The sequence below is a fragment of the Sceloporus occidentalis genome, unplaced genomic scaffold, assembly GCF_023333645.1.
Source record: "Sceloporus occidentalis isolate IW3139 unplaced genomic scaffold, rSceOcc1.0.p SCAF_10, whole genome shotgun sequence".
Classification (NCBI taxonomy): domain Eukaryota; kingdom Metazoa; phylum Chordata; class Lepidosauria; order Squamata; family Phrynosomatidae; genus Sceloporus; species Sceloporus occidentalis.
In genome coordinates, this window is record NW_028316990.1 from 26116168 (window position 1) to 26130557 (window position 14390).

Below are 14390 nucleotides of genomic sequence, written 5' to 3' on the forward strand. Positions count from 1 at the left end.
ACAATTCCCCAGACCCCTCCCTTTGAGTTGGTTTCCCTTCGGGTCAGCCTTTGATGTAGAAGTTCTCCCTTTGTTCTTAAGGGGGAAAGGAGGGGGGGTGTTGACCATTTGGTTCCTAGATCCTCTACCAAGGAGAGATCTAAGACTGTATGCATTTTTGGTATCAGTTACCCGACAACCCCTCATAAAACTGCCTATCTGCAATGCGTGACCATCTGGCCCATTCCTCATGGTGGCAGCCCCTATTCCCAAAATGACTGTCTATCTATATCTCTACTTCCTCTCTCTATATGCGTATCTATCTCTTCCCTATTTGTGTGTGAGAATCTATTCCCTGACCCCCACTCTGCGGATATCTATCCATCTCTCTATCTCTTTATCAATCTATTTCTCTATCGATCTATCTCCCTATCTATCTATCTATCTATCTATCTATCTATCTATCTATCTCTACAACCCTCATGGCAGAATGCACCTTGAATGACTGACTGAAGGTGGATTCTGACAGCTATTGTGCAGGACAACATTTTCCCAGACCTCCTCATACTCCATCTCTTTTGACAAGAGAATAAAATGAAGCATCTCCTTTGGCAACCAAACTGGCTTTTTGCAAATCTTTAACAAAACACTCTTCGTGGGTAAATTCTGGTGTCCAGGGGAGGAGGGAGGAAAAACCCTTCCAACATCTGTTTCTGCCTCGTTTTCTTGGCCTGTGCCACTTTGCTGTTAATTCTATCAAACACTGCTGCATGTGTCTCTGGCTAAGCAGCTTAAATTTCACTTTTACTAAGACTGGGGTTAAGATGTCAGTTGAAATTCTTCTCCTTTTAGGGACTGCCAAGGGAAGCTGTATGCGCCAGTTGGGATTTTGCAAGGGCTGAACAAAAAGCATTTTGTGTAGTCGTCTCTCGTTGGTTCAATTCACAACCGACTCAAGTTGCAATCCAGCGTTATGGAACTTGGAGCCACATGGCTTGCATGCGCAAACAGAACATGGTGGAGACGTAATTTTCCTGAACAGAAAATACTGGTTTTGCCATTAAAAAAAATACCACCTGTGAATTCTGTGCAGAATAACTGGCAAAACGTCAGGAAGAAACTCTTCTAGAACATGGCCACGTAGCCCGAAAAACCCACAAAAAACTATGAATGCCATCCATGAAAGCCTTCGACTTCACAAACTGAAACAGTCTTTGAAAACTGCACCATTTTCTAAGGCAATAAGGAAGAAAACAGCTACAATTACTCATTGCTTCCCTTGAGAAGGAAGTTGGCAAAGATTTGCATCCCTAAGGGTGCATCTGCACTGCAGAATTAATGCACTTTGACACTCCTTTAACTGCCATGGCTCAATGCTATGGAAATCTGGGATTTGCAGTTTGATGGGGCATTCGGTCTTCTCTGTCAGAACGCTCTGGTGCCACCACAAATGACAAATCCCAGGATTCCATAGGATGGAACCATGGCAATTAAAGTGGTGTCAAATGGTATCATTTCTGCAGTGCAGCTGCAGCCTAAGGAAAAGCAACTTGTATTAGATCCCCGATGCAGCAGGTTTATGGAAAAGTGGTATTTGAGGAGAATCGCGCAAATTTAGGATGGGGAAAACGTGACCCATCGGATGTGGACTCTGAACATAAGCAGCAACAAGTGACAGCAGGCCAGGTCACATCAGAGACCTTCAGGCATCTTGTGGGGCTAAAAAGGAAAGAAGTGTGACCTTATAATGAGAAATAACTACCTTCTCTTTAAGTAAAGTATCCTTTGGGGAGTTTTTAATTCAACCAGCATTACTGAATCTGCAGAGCCAGGTGAGGAATAGACTTCTTCCAGCTTTGCATTACTTCCCCCTCCCCCCCAAAAAAAGTGTGATGGTAACTTCTGTTTGCATAGGAATGCTGTGAATGGTCTTTCTACCCATTTCAAAAAAAGTTGTTTTTAAAATAATTCCCTGAACCATAGTCAGTGGACTCCAACAGGCCTCCAAATGTGGTTTATTCTGAAGAGCACACAGACCCTCTATCCTAGATGACAGTGCAGTGGACCCTCCACATTCGCTGGGGATAAGGACACTAGACCACTCTGAAAGTGGGGGGAAACGCAAATAAAAAAGCACTTTTTTTTTACCCTGAGAGAACACCTCTCTAGAAATTTCAAGGTCCTCTAGTGCAGTCTTTGATATCAATATCCACTGGAGAGTGACCACAGCATTGTGCTAGATGACCTACAAATGTCTAGAGAAGTGTTATCCCTAGGAAACTCTAGGTCCTCCAGGGCAAGTCTATGATCAACCTCAGCCAGAAGGTGACCATGGAATTGTGCTGGATGACCTACAAATGTCTAGAGAAGTGTTCTCTCTAGAAATCTCCAGGTCCTCCAGCCTAACATCTGATGAACGTTGGTCATAGAGTCAGGAAGGAAGGAGACGAGACGGAGACAGAGGCGGAGGCGGAGGCAGAGAAGGAGAAGGGAGGATCTAACATCACACAGTAAGCTTACTATGGCAGTCAAAGCATATTTTTTCAGTCACCATTCAAATCTGATACTAAAACTACAGAAAGCTACTGACAAGAATTCTAATAAGCAGAGGAATCCCCCCCTCCCCCCAGAGATCTGTTGGAGCTACATGGAAAGTTTTTGAGCATCCCTATTTAAATATTAATTGCTGTGTTGACCACACATACGCGCATGGTGTTCTTATGTGCTTCTTTTCCTTAAGAACCCCTTCTGCCTTTTGATTTCCCACAGTGGCACCTCAGACAAGGTGGCATGTTAGGTCAGGCCCCTCCCCGAGTAGCATTCATAAAAGAATGCCCTGGCAAGATGAGTTGTGACAGCTGCAGCCAACTGTAAAATCTGAAAAGAAGAAGATGGCCCCATATCTCAGAGGCATTTTTAACTTCTCTTGCAAAGCATGACCGACCTGTGTGCCTGTGGCAAGATTCTCGTGCTATGGATCTAAATATCCTGGATATTCGCAGATTGTATCAACTGGACCTTAAAAACATTCATAGCAGAGTTGAGGCTATAGCTTACCTTTCTAATATGGATTGCATGCCAGGTTACAGTGCTGCAAAATGGAGGGACCGTGTATGTCAGGCATTTACAGGCTTGGGTCAGTAACCTCATTAGGCTGGTACAAGATCATCTGAAATCCACAAAATAGTAATACTTTTATTGGGCCAACCAAAATGCACATTATATGTGTTGCAAGCATTTGAAACTTACCTTCTTCCTCAGGCAAAGGTGTTAAAACTAATACAGGAGAATGAAAGAAAAAGGCATTGGTGATGCTAGTCATAGCCCTGCATTTTGTCAAGATGTTGTGGTTGTTGTCCTCAGTTCAGATGGTAAGGAAAAGTATTCATGCAAGTGGGCACCTTTTATTTCATTAGTCTGGGACATTGTCTAGCAATAGACCATGGCTGCGATTATACATTGGCCTAAATCTCTATATGCACAGTATTGATTATGTTGTACAGCTACTGGGTTGAATGGCAACACTGTGCAATCAAATGCTCAATGGAATGAGAAATGTGCAACTGGATGCAGAATGGAAAACACAACTGAATATGCACCTTCATGAGCAAGAGCACCACATGCATAACTCAGCATCCATGGCCTTGAACTGGAGGCAAATGTTGTGGATCAGAAGGGTGGGGGGAAAGTCCAACCACTTCCAAAGGGGATCGTATGCAAGCATTAGACACCAACAGGATTCAGCCTGTATCTTCTCATTCCTCAGAAACTTCCTGTGAGCACAAACACCTCTATTTGTGATCTCAGTTCCTGGCAAGTCTATCATTTTTGTACCATTTCTTGTTTACTTGTAATAATCCATTTCTAGTTCCAACTGAAAATCTTGGTTATCTCCGACAGAGCTCTACAGGCTTATAATCTCTTTAGCCAAAGGAACGTATCTTCTCATGTTTACTTCACTGTGTCCTGAGATGATGTATTTGAAGGAGTGTCACACTGAGGCTGGAGCAAGCTTGTTTTCTGCTGCTCCAGAGAATAAGACTCAGAACAATGGATGTAAGCTCCAGGAACAGAGGTTCCTCCTCAACATTAGGAGGAACATCCTGACTGTAAGGGCTGTTCGACAGTGGAGCACACTTGAGGCTGGATGGCCATCTGTTGGGTGCTTTGATTGAGACGTCCTGCATGGCACAGTAAGGTTGGACTGGATGGCCTTTGTGGTCTCTTCCAATTCTATGATCAGTGGAAGCCCTGTTTTGTTTGTTTTTTTGAAAGAGGTCAGTTCAAGTTGACATTTGGCAGAGGATGCCATGTCCTACATGAAGGAGGCCTTCACAAATAAGGAAGGAGATGGGATGCAGTGTTGTCAATTTTGCGACTTTCACGCGAAAACGGGGACTTTTCATAGCTTTTCGTGTGATTTTCGTGCCTGGCTCTAATTCAGTGCCTTTTCCGTGACTTTGGCCCGTTTCAGCTCCAGACTGCTGCAGAGCAACCAACCCTTTGGAGTGTAACAGTTTTCAGCCAAGAGGGCTGGAGAAAAAACAATGATGTTTATCACACTATACTCTTAAAGTGCTACTATTCCAGTTTGACTCCGCTAGCTGCCTCCTGTTGCATTCTGGGATTGGCAGTTTTAAGGAGGGGTATTTAGAATTCTCAGGAAGAGAAGTTCTCTTCCTGAGAATTCTAAATACCCCTCCTTAAAACTGCCAATCCCAGAATGCAACAGGAGGCAGCTAGAGGAGTCAAACTGGAATAGTAGCACTTTAAGAGTATAGTGTGATAAACATCTCTCTCTCTCTCTCTCTCTCTCTCTCTCTCTAATGACTACCTCTGAGAGCCAGGACAGAGCAAGCCCAACCAACCCCAACTGTTTGGAGGAATAGTTCAGCCAATCAGAGAGAGGACAGTGATTGCCCCCCCCCCCCCACTCAGGCATTCTCAGGCTCCAGGGGCAAAGCACAGTGGCTGCAGTGCTGGAGAGAGGCAGGGAGTGAGGGATCTTGGCTGGCTTAATCCCAATTGCCTTGGATTTCCAAGTAAGAAATAAGTTTTAAGGCACACAAAGGCAATACTTGATCATGGTATCATGGCTTGACGTTGTGGACTTCTGTGTGTGCCTGAGAATGACATTTGAATTTCTGAATTCCTGAGCTTGGGCAGAGTGCCCCAAGCCTACCTCTCAGGGTCATTGTTGTACTGTGAGGTGGACCATTTGGGTTGTGTGATGTGAATGTGATGTCCCTGAGTGTGTGTGTGTGTGTGTGTGTGTGTTAGTGATTAAATATGCCTCTGAGCATGGGCAGAGCACCTGGTAAGTTGGCATCCCTGCCCTGTCTTCCCAGAATTTTGTTTTGTGGCTCTCTTTTTCGTTCTCTTTTCCATCGCCATCCATACTGCAGAAATAATCCAGTTTGGCACTGCTTCTGACTGCAAGGCTCCCTGCAATGATGGGATTCTGGGCACAACAAACCACCAAGCCCAGAATTTCATGCATGGAGCCCTGGCTGCCAGTAAAAGCAGTGTCTCAACATGTCACAACAAACTACAATTCCCAGGATTCCCTGGTTTGACAAGGGAATTGCCTCCACGCTTCCAGATCACAGCCCCAGAGAATGAGTCTACAGGATATCAGTGTTGCCAATTTAAGTCCACTTCTGCAGGTGCATTTGGATTTAATAATGATAATAATAATGGTGATTATGATAGAGAGATCTTGCAGCACCTTTGAGTCTCACTGAAAGAAAAGTTGGCAGCATGAGCTTTCCTAGACTTAAGCGTACTTCCTCAGAAGCATGGGAATTGTAGTTCATTGTGGCACCAGAGCTCTTTCTCACAAAACTACGCTTCCCAGGGTTCTCTAGCACTGAGCCAGGGCAGTTAAAGCGGTCTCAAACTGGATTATTTCTGTAGTGTGTCTTGGACCCAACTCAGGCTGCATCTTCACTCCAGACTCCAGAGACAATCCAATTTCATACTGTTTTTACTGCCATGGCCCAGTGCTATGAAATCCTGGGAATTGCCGTTTGTTGTCACACCAGAGTTTGCTGAGAGAGAAGGTTAAATGTCTCCGAAAACTAGAATTCCCAGGATTCCATAGCACTGAGCCATGGCGATTAAAAAAGTGTCAAACTGGATTTATTTCTGCAGTGCGGTTGCAGCCGAACACGTTTCTATTTGGCGCAAAGCTTCCTGAACCCCCTTCATGTCAAAATAAATATCTTAAAAGGACTGAAACATTCTTTGTTTGGTTCAATGGTGATTTTGAGAGTTGAAATAAGTTACAATTATTTTTATTCAATTATGTTTACGTTTATTTGCAAAAGATCCGCCATTTTAACATTATGGGAATTTTCCGGGAATTGTGACTGAATATTCCGTGTGATGTGGGGGGATTCAGCGTGTTTTGGACAAACATTTTCAGGAATTATCTTTGAGGCTTGTTGGCAACACTGATGGGGTGAGACCGGTTAACCCCAGACAGAGCCAGAGGAGGCTGGCAGCCCTTCCCTGGAAACAGAGCCTGGACCATCCATCACATGCCAACCTTGAAGAGAAGGAGTTGAAGGGTTATTAAAAATAGTTATAATTATAAGACGCTCTGAGAAGCTTTAGGGCTGAAGGGCGGGGTATAAATAACGTAAATAAAAATAATAAGGAAGGCTAAGCTACTCATCCTTTGGAGCATCATATTAAAATGACAGCAACATAAGCACAGGCAAGGCTGTGGCCTGCCTTAAAAGGAAAATGCTGGGGAAATGCTGCAGTGCGGGTGCCCTTCCAGATTTCTTGCAGGTCCTCCAGAGATCCTGCAAGATGACGGTTTTTTTTATAGTCCACAGACAATACTTTCCTCCATTTTCCTTCTCAAGTTTTCAAATATTCTTCCTTTCCCTAATCAGAATGCACTTCTGGTTTTGCAAAAATCTCCCCTTAGCCTAAAATCAGCCACCAAAATGTAGCACATTTCCCCCCCACGAACCCTAAAGGGTTCATGGAGAGGGCCCTTTTCATTCCAAAACCTTTATGAATTTTCCAAAATGCAGAGATACTTGTTAGCCAGCTAAAACCCAATTCGCAATGTTACATTCGGCATGCCCAGGTTTCTGCTTGTGTTCACAGGGGCGGCAGCAAGAAGCTGAAGGTGAACCACAAGCTCCCGAAAGCTTATTAATTTCCCCCTGTAGGTGGCAGATGAGTGCTCTGTGCACTTTGATAATTGCTTTCTTCTAAATACTCCAAGAACGATGCTGGGATCCTCTGCTCCCGCTGTGATGCAATCGAGTGTGTGCATTAGGGCGCATTATTGTTATGAAAAATTATGGAAGTAAATGCAAAGGATGCAATTGCTCGGCCACCGGAGCAGCACAAATACATGTAGAGCCTGACTGTACACCAGGTGTGCTAAGGGCTTTCAGCATGTGCAATGTCTGTAAGATTTTGGACGGTTGATACAAAAAAGGATGCCGCAGATATTCATGTTGTTCCACTCCCAAAACAATTGCCCTGCATTCGCTGTGATGGATTTCTCTCCCAATCAAACAACAAGTTTATGAAAATTTATTTTGGTTGCTGTTTGTTTGTTTTGGGCACAGTCCAGGCATTGTGAAGTCATAGAATCATAGAATCATAGAGTTGGAAGAGACCACAAGGGCCATCCAGTCCAACCCCATTCTGCCATGCAGAAAATCTCAATCAAAGCATCACCGACAGATGGCCATCCAGCCTCTGTTTGAAGACCTCTAAGGAAGGAGACTCCACTACACTTCGAGGGAGTTTGTTCCACTGTCGAACAGCCCTTACTGTCAGGAAGTTCCTCCTAATGTTGAGGTGGAATCTTTTTTCCTGCAGCTTGCATCCATTGCTCCGGGTCCTAGTCTCTGGAGCAGCAGAAAATAAGCTTGCTCCCTCCTCAATATGACATCCCTTCAAATATTTAAACAGGGCTATCATATCACCTCTTAACCTTCTCTTCTCCAGGCTAAACATCCCCAACTCCCTCAAAGGCTTTCATGGCCGACATCCATAGTTTTTTTGTGGGTTTTTGGGGCTATGTGGCCATGTTCTAGAAGAGTTTCTTCCTGACATTTCCAGGCATTATTTCTGCAGTGCAGATGCATCATAGGAAAGCCTGTTGGTGAATTGTGAAGGTGGATTTCAAGACAACTGCAAGAGTGTCATTGTTGCCTGATGCACATTGTGCTTGTTGTGCATTGGTCCCATTGTGCCATGACCACTCCGGTGGCGCTACTATCTATAGTAACATAATAGCAGCCCTCTACTGGATACGGACATTACAAATAGGCCATGTTTCAATTTCCACATATGTAAACTGACTTATGAAGAAGTAACTTCCACACAGGAGACCAGCCATATCTCTCTATGTTACTTTTATCAGTAATTCTATCATACATGTAACAAAGAATTATACAGAACACATCAAAGGGCACAAAAACCTATAAAATAGAAAACTTTATTACAGCCATTTGGCCAGCACTATAACAAAATTCCAATTTAAAATATAACCACAGTCATATCCCCTGTCCAAGCAAGAGTTAAACTACAAAGTGCCATTAATCAGATGCAACTGGTTAGGACCCTATAAAATGTATCTCAGTCCAAGGTCCCTTCTGTCATAATTTCACCCCATATAGATTCCTAGCTCGGCCATGAACCCACTGGATGACTGTGGGCAGGTCACACTCTCTCAGCCTCAGAGGAAGGCAATCTCAAACCTCCTCTGAACCAATCTTGCCAAGAAAATCCCATGATAGGGTTGCCTTAGGGTTGCCATAAGCCGGAAATATCTTGAAGGCATGCAACAACAACAATGTATTTACAAATCCCATAACCTTGTTCCACTCATAGGCGTTTATCAGATGGGGTCTCTGCTGCGTGGAACTGGGGCTTTTGCGTGCTGGGTGATTCAAATTCGCATGCTAACGCGAATGTACTTTCATACCTGGCATCGCTGGATGTGTGCCCCTTCCGTGGGGCTTCCGAACTGATTGCGTACTGGCTCCTCTTTTTGGCACGTGTTGGCTAGTGCACTTAATACGTGGATTGGCGATATCCGCATTGGGGCTCTGTGCAATCTCAGTGCGAACTGGTCTGGTGTGAATTCCCAGTCCTGAACTCCATCGCAAGACCCCCAGATTCCAACTTTCCCATGATGCCCTGTTGCAATTTGCCCCATTTTTCCTTCCGGTGGGTCTTTCCGCTTGCCGGTTCCAGGGAAGCCGGGGGAGGAGCGCTCTTGGCGCAGAGGAAAGGTAAGCTTGAGGTCCTTCCAGGGGTTTTTCTGCAAAGTGGGGTTTAAATTTGCCTGCTTGTGATGGGGGGGGGGGGGTCCTCCAATGTTCTTTCTGCTCCTCTCCTTCGGTGTGCAATCCATCCCATAATCCCCTGCCTTCTCCCTGGGGCCCATCTGCACCTCTCCTTCTGCCAGCCACCGATCCCATCATCCCCTGCCTTCTCCCTGGGGCCCATCTGCACCCCTCCTTCTGCCTGCCACCAATCCCATCATCCACTGCCTTTTCCCAGGGTGTCCATCTGAACCTCTCCTTCTGCCTGCCACCGATCCCATCATCCACAGCCTTCTCCCAGGGGGGCCCATCTGCACCTCTCCTTCTGCCTGCCACCGATCCCATCATCCACAGCCTTCTCCCAGGGGGGCCCATCTGCACCTCTCCTTCTGCCTGCCACCAATCCCATCATCCACTGCCTTCCCCCAGGGGCCCATCTGCACCTCTCCTTCTGCCTGCCACCAATCCCATCATCCACTGCTTTCTCCCAGGGAGTCCATCTGCACCTCTCCTTCTGCCTGTCAGCGATCCCATCATCCACTGCCTTCTCCCAGGGGGGCCCATCTGCACCTCTCCTTCTACCTGCCACCGATCCCATCACCCACTGCCTTCCCCCAGGGGCCCATCTGAACCTCTCCTTCTACCTGCCTCCGATCCCATCATCCACATAGACAAATATATACATACACATTCAGAAATGCACACACAGCAAATTACGTTGTATATATTTCCCCATACACACACACACACACACACACACACACACATATATTTTCGTACCTACGTATACATACATACAACACACTCACACCCATACCCATACCCTCTCACACACACACGGACCCCAACAGATCCAGGGAATAAGTAGGTGTGTGTGTGTGTTTATAAATATATAAATATCTATCTATCTATCTATCTATCTATCTATCTATCTATCTATCTATCCACGCACACACAGAGAACATGTAGTAACAAAATTATACATATACATATGCATACATATATATATGCAAACCCACAAATAGAGCATATGAAACTACATATATATGCTTATGCATATGTGTGTGTGTATACTGACATGCAAACAGCCAACATGTACATATATATGTGCTCATATATAAATACATACAAACACACACACACACACACACACAGAGCATATGTACTTCTATGTGTGTGTATAATTTTCATATGTGTGTATACACACACACAGACACTCACACACCTAGAGCTAATGTAATCATATATATCTCCATATATATGTGTGTGTGTATACACACACACACACACACTCACACACACCTAGAGCAAAACATATATATATTTCCATGCCTATGTTCATATACATACATACACACACTCACACACACGCACGCAGAACCGGGCATTGCTAATTTGTTGCAAGTGAAGGTAATTGTTACATTAAAACCAAGCAGGAATGTAGAGAGGAAACAGTAATGGGCACATTGTATCGCATTGTTAATGTGCATGAGCTTGCTCTCCAACTGTTTACCGGGCTGTCATGCGAGGCACGAAAAACAGGAAAAGGACATGACCTCCCTTTTCACCCCGGAAGCGTTTAAGGTCATGACCCATGCAGGGCACCACTGAGCATGCGCGAGGTGGCCGATACGAATTGGCCAATCCGCATGTTAAGGTCCGGTTTGGTAAAACATTCTGCACTGAATGCACTTCGCGCGAATGCGGATCGGGCAATTTGAAACCCGCCAATGCGGAAGGACTCCCAGGCATGAAAGTACATTTGCGTTAGCATGCGAATTTGAATCGCCCAGTACGCAAAAGCCCCAGTTCCGACCCTGTCTGATAAACGCCATATATAAAGTTCCCCAAAGAGCCTTCTTTCATTAGGTGAGTCATTTTATCTAATTCTACTCTGTTGTATAGTGTCAGTAAACAGACATTTGTTGTTGAGTGACAATCATCATCATTGTCGTCGTCATCATCATCATCATCATCATCACAACCATCTTACCATGGGCTTTGCCTTTGATATGCCAAAGGGTTGCACCTGGAATCAGTCTTTCCAGCATGCGCTCTACTGCTGAGCAACATCCCCTCTTGCTCAACATACCCAACAACACAGTTGCTGCGATTGAAAAAGTAACAAAACTACAGGTATGGTTCAGCAGGATTCAGTCTCCGAGAAAGCAATCATCAGGTCAATGGCAGACTCATGAGTCCAGTCTCTACAGACTCACCTAGCTGGTCAAGCGGCGAAGGCTTATTTGACAAAAGGGATTGGCTTTGTAACCTTGCCCTCCAGGGCACAGCTGGCCATGTGTCAAGCCATTGTACCAGTTGAACTCGTTCAGCAAGAGCACACTCCCATGATGGAAGCCATTTTTCACTCCTGAACGGCTTCCTGCCATGCAGAACGCAAGCGAGGGAGCTTGGGTCAAGACCGGAGGAATGACTTGTCCTTTTCTGTTTTTAAACAGGGGCTTTGTTTCTTTGCCTCTGCACTGGCTCATCTGCAAATCAGAATGTTTTCCAGACTTGTCTGCAATTTCTCCCCTAATATTTGCTGTTTCCAATTACCTGGCCTAGGTTCCAAAATTGCATTAGGAATCCCCTATTGTTTTGTTGCTGTTGTCATTTTCTTTAAAAGAAAAAAAACAGAGCACCATGTGAGCCAATATTTAGTAGTACACCAACATTCTTGGACCTGATTCGCTCCAGGACTCATTTACTGGTCCTTTTAGCAGTCCACAGTATTTGCAGAACTCTTCCTCAGCAACGTATCTCAAATAAATTCAAAGATATAGCCATGTTAGTCTGCAGAATCAGTATATTGAGAGATCTTGTAGCACCTTTGAGACTAACCAAAAGAAAGAAGTTGGCAGCATGAGCTTTCGTACACTAAAGTCGATTTCCTTAGATGCTCAGATACTATGAAAGCTCATGCTGCCAACTTCTTTCTTTCGGTTAGTCTCAAAGGTGCTACAAGATCCCTGTATATCTCAAACGAGTTGATTTGTTTTATAGCATGACTTACATATGTACGTCCCTAACTGAATTCCAGCCAGTTTGTCAAGGGTTTTTCCAACCCTCTGGGAGTTTTCACTTCCATCATGGGACAAGTATTGCACAATGTTGCTATTCCACATGGGGTTTGTGCTATTGCAGCATATGTCCACATGCAAACGTTTACAATGCACTAAGGGGATGTTGGACTGAGGCCACTATCTTGCCATGTTGCGACAGCTTGCCTCAGCCATAAAGAAGAAGCTGGAGGAAATTTTTCACATCTCTTATACACACACACACAAATGCAGACAGAGTTGCTTGTAAAATTCACTTGTCCACTAATGAAATGTTGGAAATGGCATCATGAATAACAGCAATAAAGGCATTTCGGAGCCTGGTTCACAAATTTAGTATCAGTATCAGGACATACACACAAATAAGCAATTTCTTTTTTTAGTATTACCCAGTGATGCTAGACATAATGTTATGGAAATAACGCCGGCCTGTTTTTAATACTTTTTCTCCCCCACTCAGCCATATTGCTAGCATCACCACAAGGAGAATATGCAAATCTATAATTAAGGCGGGTTTCATTTTCCTTTGGGATTTTTACAGTTATGTTTTACTAACAGGAAAGATGGCCCATATTTACATGAGGCAGAATGAATGCACTGGTAAAATCGAAGAGTTTAAACATAGCCATAGCTATATAATTTTCAAACTGCAAGTCCAACTGTTTGCATCACAGACATGGAAAGGATTGTAAGAGCTATCTAGTGGTCCATCCCTGCCATTCAGCCATTCACAGCAAAAGCCCTTCCAAGAGATGGCCATCAGCACCAGCTTTAAAATCTTCAGAGGCCACCATCTTTGGAGGAAGTCTATTCCACCTTTGGATAGCTCTTACCATGTGGAAGTTCTGACATGTAGGTAGAATCTCCTTTCTTACAACTTGAATCCATTAATTCATGTCCTAGCTTCTGAAGGAGCAGAAAACAAGCTTCCTCCATCTTCTACATGACGTCCCTTCAGATACTTAAAGATGGCTCTCAGATCATCTCTCAGTCTTCTCTCCTCTCCTCCAAGCTAACCATACTCTGTTCCCTAAGCCATTCCTCATAGCATTTGGCTTTCAGACCTTGGTCGACCTCCCCTGGACATGTTCCACCTTGTAAATATCTTCTATAGAAGGACATAACATTCCAAGAATGCAAGGCCTGATTCCCACTACCTTTTAAACTGGATCACAAATTGGTGTGAACCAGTTCAAATGACCCTGGTTCCCACTTGAAACAAATCGCTAAAGTGATTCGGAGAGGGGGGGCATGCGTTAGACCCATTTAACCCACATTCTTTTGACACTGTTTTTTTCATAGCTTTTTGGATAAATCGATTCCGTGCAAGTGTGGACCAGATACAGATCAGAATCTATTTAAATTTGCCCTTCGACCGACTGGAGGGGGTCCATTTTGAATCAATTCATTTGTGAATGTGAACCACAAGTGGATTATTTTACAGGGGAAAAATGCGATTGGGGCAAATGTAGTGTGAACCACGCTCCGCTGTTGAATCAATCCATCAATTCGGATTGCAAATTGCTTTATTTGTAAGTGGGAATGAGGCCCAATATTCTGAATTTGGCTTTACCAAAGCAGAATAGGTCTGTACTGCAAGGAGGTGCTGAAAAGTTCTCAACCACGACTCAAAATCTGGATGCAACTTTGGCCATTTTGCTCTACCACTGAGCTATAGCAGATCAGCAGTGAGGATGATCTGGTTCTTTTTTTCCAGCCCAATTAAGGGCAGTAGGACCCTCTTAAATTCTGCTGATGGAAAAAGGGTCATTGTTACAATGGACCCCCTCCAGTCAGTCGAAGGGCAAATTTAAATAGAAGCCAGATTCCTTTTTCCCAAAGGAGGCAATGTCCAGTTCAGATTCCCAGGCATGTTCCTTATCCAAAGGATATGGGAAACACATACCTTTCTATCAAATCTTCAGTTTCTGTAATTATATCATCATCATCATCATACACATCATCATCATCTTTTTAATTAGACGGACATGATAGTTACAGGGCACATTGCAATTAACCTCTGGGTCTGTAATTTTTACGG